The following is an 8,340-nucleotide window of genomic DNA, read 5'->3' on the forward strand; positions in this document are numbered from 1 at the left end:
CAGAGGGGTCCCCAACGGCAGCCCCTCCTGCACCCCCTCCCCGCAGCTCCCAGGCCGTCACCTTCCCTAGGCCCTTCCTGCCGGCCTCCTCCCTGCCCCAGCCTCGTGGCCAGCGCCTGCCCTCCACCCCTTGGTGCAGGCCTTGGTGCAGGCCTTGGTGCAGGCCTTGGTGCAGCGCCTGCCCTCTATCCCTTGGTGCAGGCCAGGTGGCGGCTCCTGGGGGGCTGGAGGCGCACCCCAGCCGTCAGGGCCAAGCCGCTGCAGGGAGCCATCCCAGGGGAGTGGGCTTCTTACCCCCCAGGCCAGGCAGCCCCAAGGCTACGATCCTGGGCTCACCGTGGGCAGATCTGGGCAGCGGCTCCCTACTCCAGGCCGCGGCCTGGTGACCCTGCGCCAGGGAGTGAGTGCCGGGCACACGCGCAGGACAGATGGACAGGGAAACGCTTAGTTCCTTTAGCACTAGTGTTCTGGGGGTTGGTTTTGAATATGATTCTGCGTTCTGATCCACACTGGGCCCGCAGTGAAGTGGGGAGTCGGGAAGCGCCCCAAGGGAGAGGCAGCCTGTGCTCTCGAGTGGACGCCACAGGCACGGAAAGACGTGGCAGGGTGATGACCTGGTGGTGGACTCCGGGGAAGCTCTACTGCCAGAAAGTGCCTGTCGGGGGGGCTGGTGTCCGACAAACGTGACCGGTCCCCAGGGCTGTTGGTGGGGTGCCTGAGACCAGACACGTGGGGTCATCACGCTCGGAGGTCTCGCCCTAGGGGACCTGGAGCCCACTGGTCCTGGGCCGTCAGCTGCAGGGGAGGACTCCCCACCCAGGGGACCCAGTGCACCCTGGTCCTGGGCCGTCACCGCGTGGGAGGACTCATCCCAGGGGATCCGGTGTGCCCTGGTCCTGGGCCATCACCGCATGGGAGGACTCGCCCCAGGGGACCCAGTGCTCAGCCGGCCTGGCCATCAGCTGCGGGGCCACCCGGACCGTGCCCAGCCCTCCGCCCGCTGCTGGGCCGCTCCTTGCAGCAGGCACCCAGAGGCCGACTCTCCTTGGCCGGGGCATGTGCAGGTGTCTCAAGGACCAGGGCAACGCTCAAGGGGCCGCCGTGAGGTCGGTGCGTGTCCAGGGAGCCTGGGCGCCCTGCAGAGGCGCGACACGTTGCTCTGGCCTGAGTCAGCTCTAGGCTCCCTGGGTCTCTAACCAGAAAGTCACAACTTGGGCATCCTCTGTTCACATTTACAAAAGGCACCACCCAGGGGGCTCCGTGGGCTCAGTCGGTGGAGCCTGCGACTCTCAATCTTGGGGTTGTGAGTTCCAGCCTTGTGTTGGGTGTAAAGATTACTTTAAAAGAAATAAAAGAGAAAAAATAAGTGGGAAATATCAGAAAGGAAGACAGAACACGAGAGACTCCTAAGTCTGGGAAACGAACTAGGGGTGGGGGAATGGGAGGTGGGCGGGGGGTGGCGGTGACTGGGTGACGGGCACTGAGGGGGGCACTTGATGGGATGAGCACTGGGTGTTATGCTATATGTTGGCAAATTGAACACCAATAAAAAATAAATTTATTAAAAAATAAATAAATAAAAGGAATAAAATCCAAAAAAAAAAATTAATAAAACAAACAACCGCTGCAGCCCCGCGGCAGCTGTAGTGCAAGGGCTACGGATGACCTTTCCATCTCCCGTAACCACAAAAGGTCTCGCTAATCAGCACGGCAGAATTTAGACATGGAGTGTTCACTCGCTGGTGAATGAGTGCTTTTGTGATGGACATATTAGAAAAAAATATTAAAATAAAGCCGACAACTCCCCCTCCCCATTGCAGGAACGAGGGCGGAGAATCCAGTGAGCTTTAATCCTGAAGGTCGGTCCCCGGAGGCTCCGCATCTAGAATGTTCCTACTTCAGACGAGGGGCCGCTGTCCAATGAACCTCCTCTGCCAGTTATGTTCAAACCTCTGCAGGGTACAGAGACCCGGGATTTCAAAGAGTTCACGGAAGAGTTTTATACGAATGGCTTTATTCTGTTTTGTGTCCACTGCTAACAACTATGCTGCTTAATAAATGTCTACGTGGCAGCTCTTGGTCCAAGGCTCACTTTGGGGACAACCTGTGAGAAAACGGGTACATGGTACATAACGTTCAACCCCCTGCATTGGCAACGATCAGTAATCACAAGTAACCCAGACGTGGAGATGAGCAAATGGGCTTGGGAGAGCCTTAGGCCCTTCCCCGACCCCCATCCCGGCTACATCCCGACGCGCCAGGGGCAGATGTTACTCACGCGGGTGCGTTTTGAGTCCAAAGCTAATGGAAATTTGTAAGATGAGTTTCCCAAAGGAGAGGCTGGAAATTCTACCTTTGAAATGTGAAAGAGAAACCTAGGGAAAGCAATGGGTCATCGTAGCTCCGGAAGGATCTTTGCAGCGAGGTCAAAGGACACATATCTAGAAAGAAGAAAAAGGGGACATGCCAAAATGAATCTTCCTTTCCTGGAGATGTTGACATGTCTTTGCAAAACGGAGGCACATGACGATTTCGAAAAAGACAAAAGGAGCCCAGAAAGGTGCAATGCAAAATTACTTTTAAAAATGTCTGGGATCCCTGGGTGGCGCAGCGGTTTGGCGCCTGCCTTTGGCCCAGGGCGCAATCCTGGAGACCGGGGATCCAATCCCACATCGGGCTCTCGGTGCATGGAGCCTGCTTCTCCCTCTGCCTGTGTCTCTGCCTCTCTCTCTCTCTCTCTCTCTGTGACTATCATAAAAAAAATAAAATAAAAAAATAAAAAAAAAAAAGTCCCTTCTCTCTTAGTGTCTTTCCTTTTCAGCTCCTTGGCCCACGTGTGCAGATAATTATCTGGTAAACACCAAGGAATTCTCTTCCCAGGGTAAAAGCGTTGAAGGAAGAACCCAGGCTCCCAGGGAATAAAGGGGCACCTACGGTGTAGCCGCATCGGGCGTTTCCCGAGACCTCCTGGGGTCCTGAACAGTTTCGGCTTCTTTGGAAGGACGTCATAGTTGAGAACACTTTCCCTCTTTGATAGACTCACCGTTCAGGAGGTAGGTGGGCGTCCTGCAGCGCGTCCGGGGACATCACGTTGCAATCACCCGAGCCAGCCCTCCAGATGCCAGAAAGCCGTCAAGCAAACCACCCATTGGCCGGATCCCTTTCTTGCACCATTATTTCCTCTCTGAATACAAAAATAGCCTCCTTAAGGGAAAACGGAGTTAGTGGGCTGCAAGAAAGACGGTTGCTTTTGGAACCCGCTCAAGCACTTCTGCACAACACGTAATGCGATTGAGTCCGGAATTTCACTGTATAGGATCAGCATTTTGTGAGATCCTTTAGAAAGGCCGTATTGCAGAGGCTAAGTGGTGGGCGATTTATGTGCATTTGACCTGACCCGTTTCACTGCTTAATTTAGATGGACTTTAGGATTTTATTTTATTTTTTAATTTTTTTTTTTTATTTATTCATTATAGGCACACAGTGAGAGAGAGAGAGGCAGAGACACAGGCAGAGGGAGAAGCAGGCTCCATGCACCGGGAGCCCGATGTGGGATTCGATCCCGGATCTCCAGGATCGCGCCCTGGGCCAAAGGCAGGCGCCAAACCGCTGCGCCACCCAGGGATCCCGACTTTAGGATTTTAAAAGTCATCCCCTGACACCTCTGTGCATGCTGTGTGGTTCCCTTTCACTGCAAGGTTGCAGTGACCTTAAACAGTCACGTGAATCACGGTTCATGTGCTTTGAGCCTGTCCTGTCGGTGGAAAGGGAAGAGGGTAAACAGGAAGAAAGGACATCATGGAGCAAAAAGTGGCATATTTTAGAGTAAGTAAAATCAAGCTACACGTGGACTTGACTGGAAAAAGTTTTCAGGACAAACATCCAAGCGTGCAAGCCAACAAGGCCCTGAGACACCCGATCTCTGGTATATTCGTGTGGTTCCCTCCGCAGGTACGTGGGTGACTTAGGGGGGGAATCTCTGTCTCTCCCAGGCCTTGCTCTCTAGTTTCCTTTTGGAGTTTATGCTTTTATCCATCACTGGTCCTGGTCTCCGACCGTCCCAAGAGCTCTCCCAAGAGCCCCGTCTGGTTGAGAGAGCCAATACCCCCTGACGTTAGGCTGCCCTGTTTTTGGCTTTTCTCCTTACTTCTAACCACATTTTAGTTTTTTGACCCCTTTCCAGTGATGTCTCCCTCCCCCTTTTCCTACATGCTAAGTAATTCAGAGCCTAAAGAGGGCAGGAGCGCCTACTGAGGAGAACTGCCCTAGATGAACATTAACGTGACCTCACGGTTCTGTGGTCTGACTTTTCCACCACTGGCCAAGGGTGGTATCTTGGCCTGATCTCCGTGGCAACCACGGGGGCTCTGATGGTGATGCCATCTTTTCAAAGGCTGTTTGTCTCATGTCGTGCTCTCTGCCCATCAGAAAAGTACTTTTATTTTCCTTTCCCAAATGCCCGTCTGCTAACGCCCTCACCACTGAGTTCCGGTTTCAGATTTCAGATGTGTAACTTCATCCTGGCAGGTGCGGGAAGATGTCATCGGGCAACGCACCTACACCCAGTAAGGATCCCACCGGCCTTCCCACTTGCTGGCTGATGGCTCCCCTCCCAAAAGTGGTTGGTTATGCGAGTCGGAGAGGATTTTCCATTTCCTTCACCTTCTTTGTCTTTTCCAAGTCAGATCCCTCACGGTCCTGAAGCATAAAGTGACCGGTACAGCAGAAGGAAGTTCATTTCGTTTCTCCAGTAATGCCTGGCAAAATTTATTCTCTGATCACACGTTTATTGAATATACTGTGTACCAAGCACAGTTGTAGGAATTGGGGATTTGGAGAGGACTATGTAAAGTCCATGCCCTCCACGGGTTTACAATAAGGTTAGGGAGGATTTGGGGTACGAGGGAACTTGAGATGGCGAAGGCTCCAGGGCAGGAAACTTTGATCAGCTTTGCCAGCTCACGACCAGAGGCCCAGGCCAATACCCAGAGGAGATCTGATAGAGAATGAAGGAGGAAGGACAACTCAGGGAAAGAGAAGACTTCTGAACACTCAAATAATATGAACTTCTCCTCGACTGGAGTGTATCCTAAGGACAGCGTCAGTACGAATCTCTATCAGCCCGTGGATTCCAAGCCCACCTTGGCTGGCCGCAGAATGTTTAAAAAAGGTGGCGGATTACGTGGACTCCGCGTATCTTTCTAACCAGCATGAATCAAAATCAAGAGGGATTACGCAATATCAGAAAATAATAGTTTTCAGAAACGGAAATGGAAGTTGTTATCTCACAGCATGTGTGTCCTTATAAGAAAGGATGAACTTAAGTTCAAAGCAGAGAACGGATCGGAAGGCCTACCCTAATCCTGCGCTAGGCTACCTACCTCCGCCACTTGAAGTCATGATTTCTACAGCTTTGTCTTCTATTTCACATAGAAAATGGTCCTCCATTTTTAAAAAGAGGAAGAGTAGGAAAGGTCAATGACATCTACATTTTCCTTTTAATTCTTTAATGTCTTTCCATTCGTTATTAAATTAGTTCGGCAGATAAGTTTAACTCCTGATCCTATAATTCATGGGAAGTCAGTGAACAGATCAGATGTGTGACTTCACCTTGGTTGGTTGTGGGAGAGAGGTCATGGGGCAATGCACCTGCACCCAGTAAGGATCCCATCCGTCTTCCCAGAAGCTGACTGATGGCTCCCCTCCCCAAAGTGGTCCCACTTTGTCAGTTCACAGCCTTGGTCAATAATATTCAGCAAATAGATGCATTTGGCCCAATGGCCCTCTCATAAACTCTTAATCAAACATAATTGATATTACTAAGATGGTGAACAAAGCAGGGATATATTTATGTTCCTGGTAAGGTTTCTTACGTTGGCCAATTTTTGCTGTCAATTATTCATGTGAAGTTTAATCATTTAAAAGTTCAACAGAAACGAATGTGGGTAAACTTTTATCCTCGGTCTTAAAAGCTAATTGATTATCACAGGGTTGTGTATTTTTTTTTCCAGTGTGCTAGATTCATCATTATATTTATATAATGTTAGGTCTATTCCTGAAAGCATTTACTTAGAGAAATACTTGGCATTTACTTAAGAAATAAAATAAATCTTACTTTTGTTCCCTTGCCCCGATTTTATATTTATTCACCCCACAGCCTGCAACAATCCAAAGGAACGGAGAGTGTGTGCGATGACCAGTAGCTATTTTTGAGAGCTTGTTTGACTAACCTGGTGCACGAATCCTCTCTAAGAGTGTGGGACCAACACCATTCTCGGAGAAGTGTGCTTCCCCGCGTGGATGTGTATATAGGTGAAATATGCTAAAGAAAGGATAAGCACCAAGGGCAACCCTTAATCTGGAAGAGAAAAAGCAGAACGAGGAAGGGATTATACATTCAAGGGGGTACATGGTCTTGGATCCTGCAGAAGGAATAACCGTGTGTTTTTCAGTTTTGACTGGATACTAAGAGAAGAATTATAGATTACATTTATATATATGAACCTCAGGTCTTTCTTTTTTTAAAAAAAAAAAAAAAAACGCCAACAGTGGGGAAACTGTAACGACAGCCTCCATTTTACTTTACTCTGAGATGGTCTGACCCCGATGACCTGAATGCATTTCCACTCTTTCAAGGTTGAAATAAAAAGCAAAGACTGCACAAAACAATAAAACAAAGTTTAAAAAGTTTCTTTTCTTCCTTTTCATTCACCCTTTAATGAAATTGAAATCCTTCCTGAGAAATACCACCACGAACTTGTTAGTGAGGTCAATTTTTCAGATTTGTTTTATCCCTGTCTTCATAAAACGAGCAAATCTATACTGCGACTGGGAGAGAAGCTCCACGGTGGTGGTGGTGGTGGTCGTGGTGGTGGTCATGGGTTTGAATTAGAGATTCCTGAAAATATTAAGAACTAACCTTTGTAAATTATTGTACACTGAGGCAAGTCTGCTAATAGCGCTATCTGTATCTCGGTAGCTGTGTATGCATTTCCCCTCCTCCCAAGGTCACGGAAGCTGGTCCATTGAAAAGAAAACTGAGGATTATCTTGATATGTACCCGAAAAGGTCCACTGGCTATCCTGGCACACTTAGAGCCCACGTCCTCACCGCCTGTCGCAGTTGTACGTGTCGGTGTGTGTTGCCTTCCTACTCCTAATATTCATTTTTTTGACAGGTATTTGATATATAATCTCTTACATATCTTATATACAATATCTGTTAGGAAAGCCCCTGGAAGTGGCCTTTATACCAATAAAGCGTATTGGCTTCCAGTGACCACCTAACCAAATCACTATAAACTTGATGGTGTAAAGTAACAGTTTAATATGACAAATTTATTTTCTCGTAGTTCCTGAAGCTAAAATCCTGGAAGTCCTAAATCAAGGTGTTGGCTGGACGACAGTTCACCTGGAGGTTTGACGACAGACTCAGTGCTTGCCCCCTCCAGCTCCTTCTGGCTGATGGCGTTCCTTGGTTTTATTGGCTTGTGGCCACATCACGCCCATCTCTGCTTCTATCTTCACATTTCCGTGTGTCCTTTATAGGGACACTGGTCATTGGATTTAGGGCCTTGCATAATCTCGGTGGATCTCTCCATCTCAAGATCCTTAATTACAGAGGCCCCCCGGGGCTTAAGGGTTGAGTGTCTGCCTTCGGCCCAAGGCTTGACTCCCAGGATCGAGTCCCACTCGGGCTCCCTGCATGGAGCCTGCTTCTCCCTCTGCCTGTGTCTCTGCCTCTCTCATTCTCTCTCTCTCTCTCTGTGTCTCATGAATAAATAAATAAAATCTTTAAAAAAATCCTTAATTACATTTGCAAACACTCTTTTCCCAAATAAGATAATGTTCACAGACTCTGGGGATTAGAATATAGGCATATCATTCAACCCGTTACGCTTTAATATTCATTCAAGTTTTTGTTTCCTAGATAAATCTTGATGTTTATCAAGTATATAAATGTGTAAATCTGTATTTTATTTTATTTTATTTATTTTATTTTATTTTATTATTTTATTTTATTTTTGTAAATCTGTCTTTTAAAGGCCAATCTTTCTTTCTTTTTTTTAAATTGTCTTTAGTCTCTTCCTATTGTTGCTCTTAGTGCCTCCAGTTAAGAGCACACAGTGAGGGATGCCCAGGTGGCCCAGTGGTTGAGCGTTTGCCTTTGGCTCAGGGCGTGACCCTGGGTCCTGGGATCGAGTTCCTCATTGGGCTTCCCGCAGGGAGCCTGTTTATCTCTCTGCTGGTATCTTTCTCTCTGTTCTCTCATGAATAAATAAATAAAATCTTAAAAAAAAAAAAAAAGAGCACACAGTGATCACCTCAACTAGTTTGTAGA

The 8,340-nt window shown here is 48.2% G+C and overlaps 2 long non-coding RNA genes across 2 annotated transcripts; one reads left to right on the top strand and one right to left on the bottom strand.

Moving 5' to 3' along the window:
- Positions 1 to 1,985: 1,985 nt before the first annotated feature.
- Positions 1,986 to 3,413, bottom strand: LOC112678072 (uncharacterized). Its single transcript, XR_003147365.3, has 3 exons — positions 3,044 to 3,413; positions 2,279 to 2,441; positions 1,986 to 2,104 (listed from the first exon to the last, which is right to left on the bottom strand). It is a non-coding gene; the product is annotated as an uncharacterized LOC112678072 (long non-coding RNA).
- A 222-nt stretch (positions 3,414 to 3,635) lies between these two features.
- On the top strand, positions 3,636 to 6,690 carry LOC118350564 (uncharacterized). Its single transcript, XR_004804574.2, has 2 exons — positions 3,636 to 3,951; positions 4,528 to 6,690. It is a non-coding gene; the product is annotated as an uncharacterized LOC118350564 (long non-coding RNA).
- Positions 6,691 to 8,340: the final 1,650 nt, after the last annotated feature.

This window comes from Canis lupus, chromosome 14 (assembly GCF_003254725.2).
Source record: "Canis lupus dingo isolate Sandy chromosome 14, ASM325472v2, whole genome shotgun sequence".
NCBI lineage: Eukaryota > Metazoa > Chordata > Mammalia > Carnivora > Canidae > Canis > Canis lupus.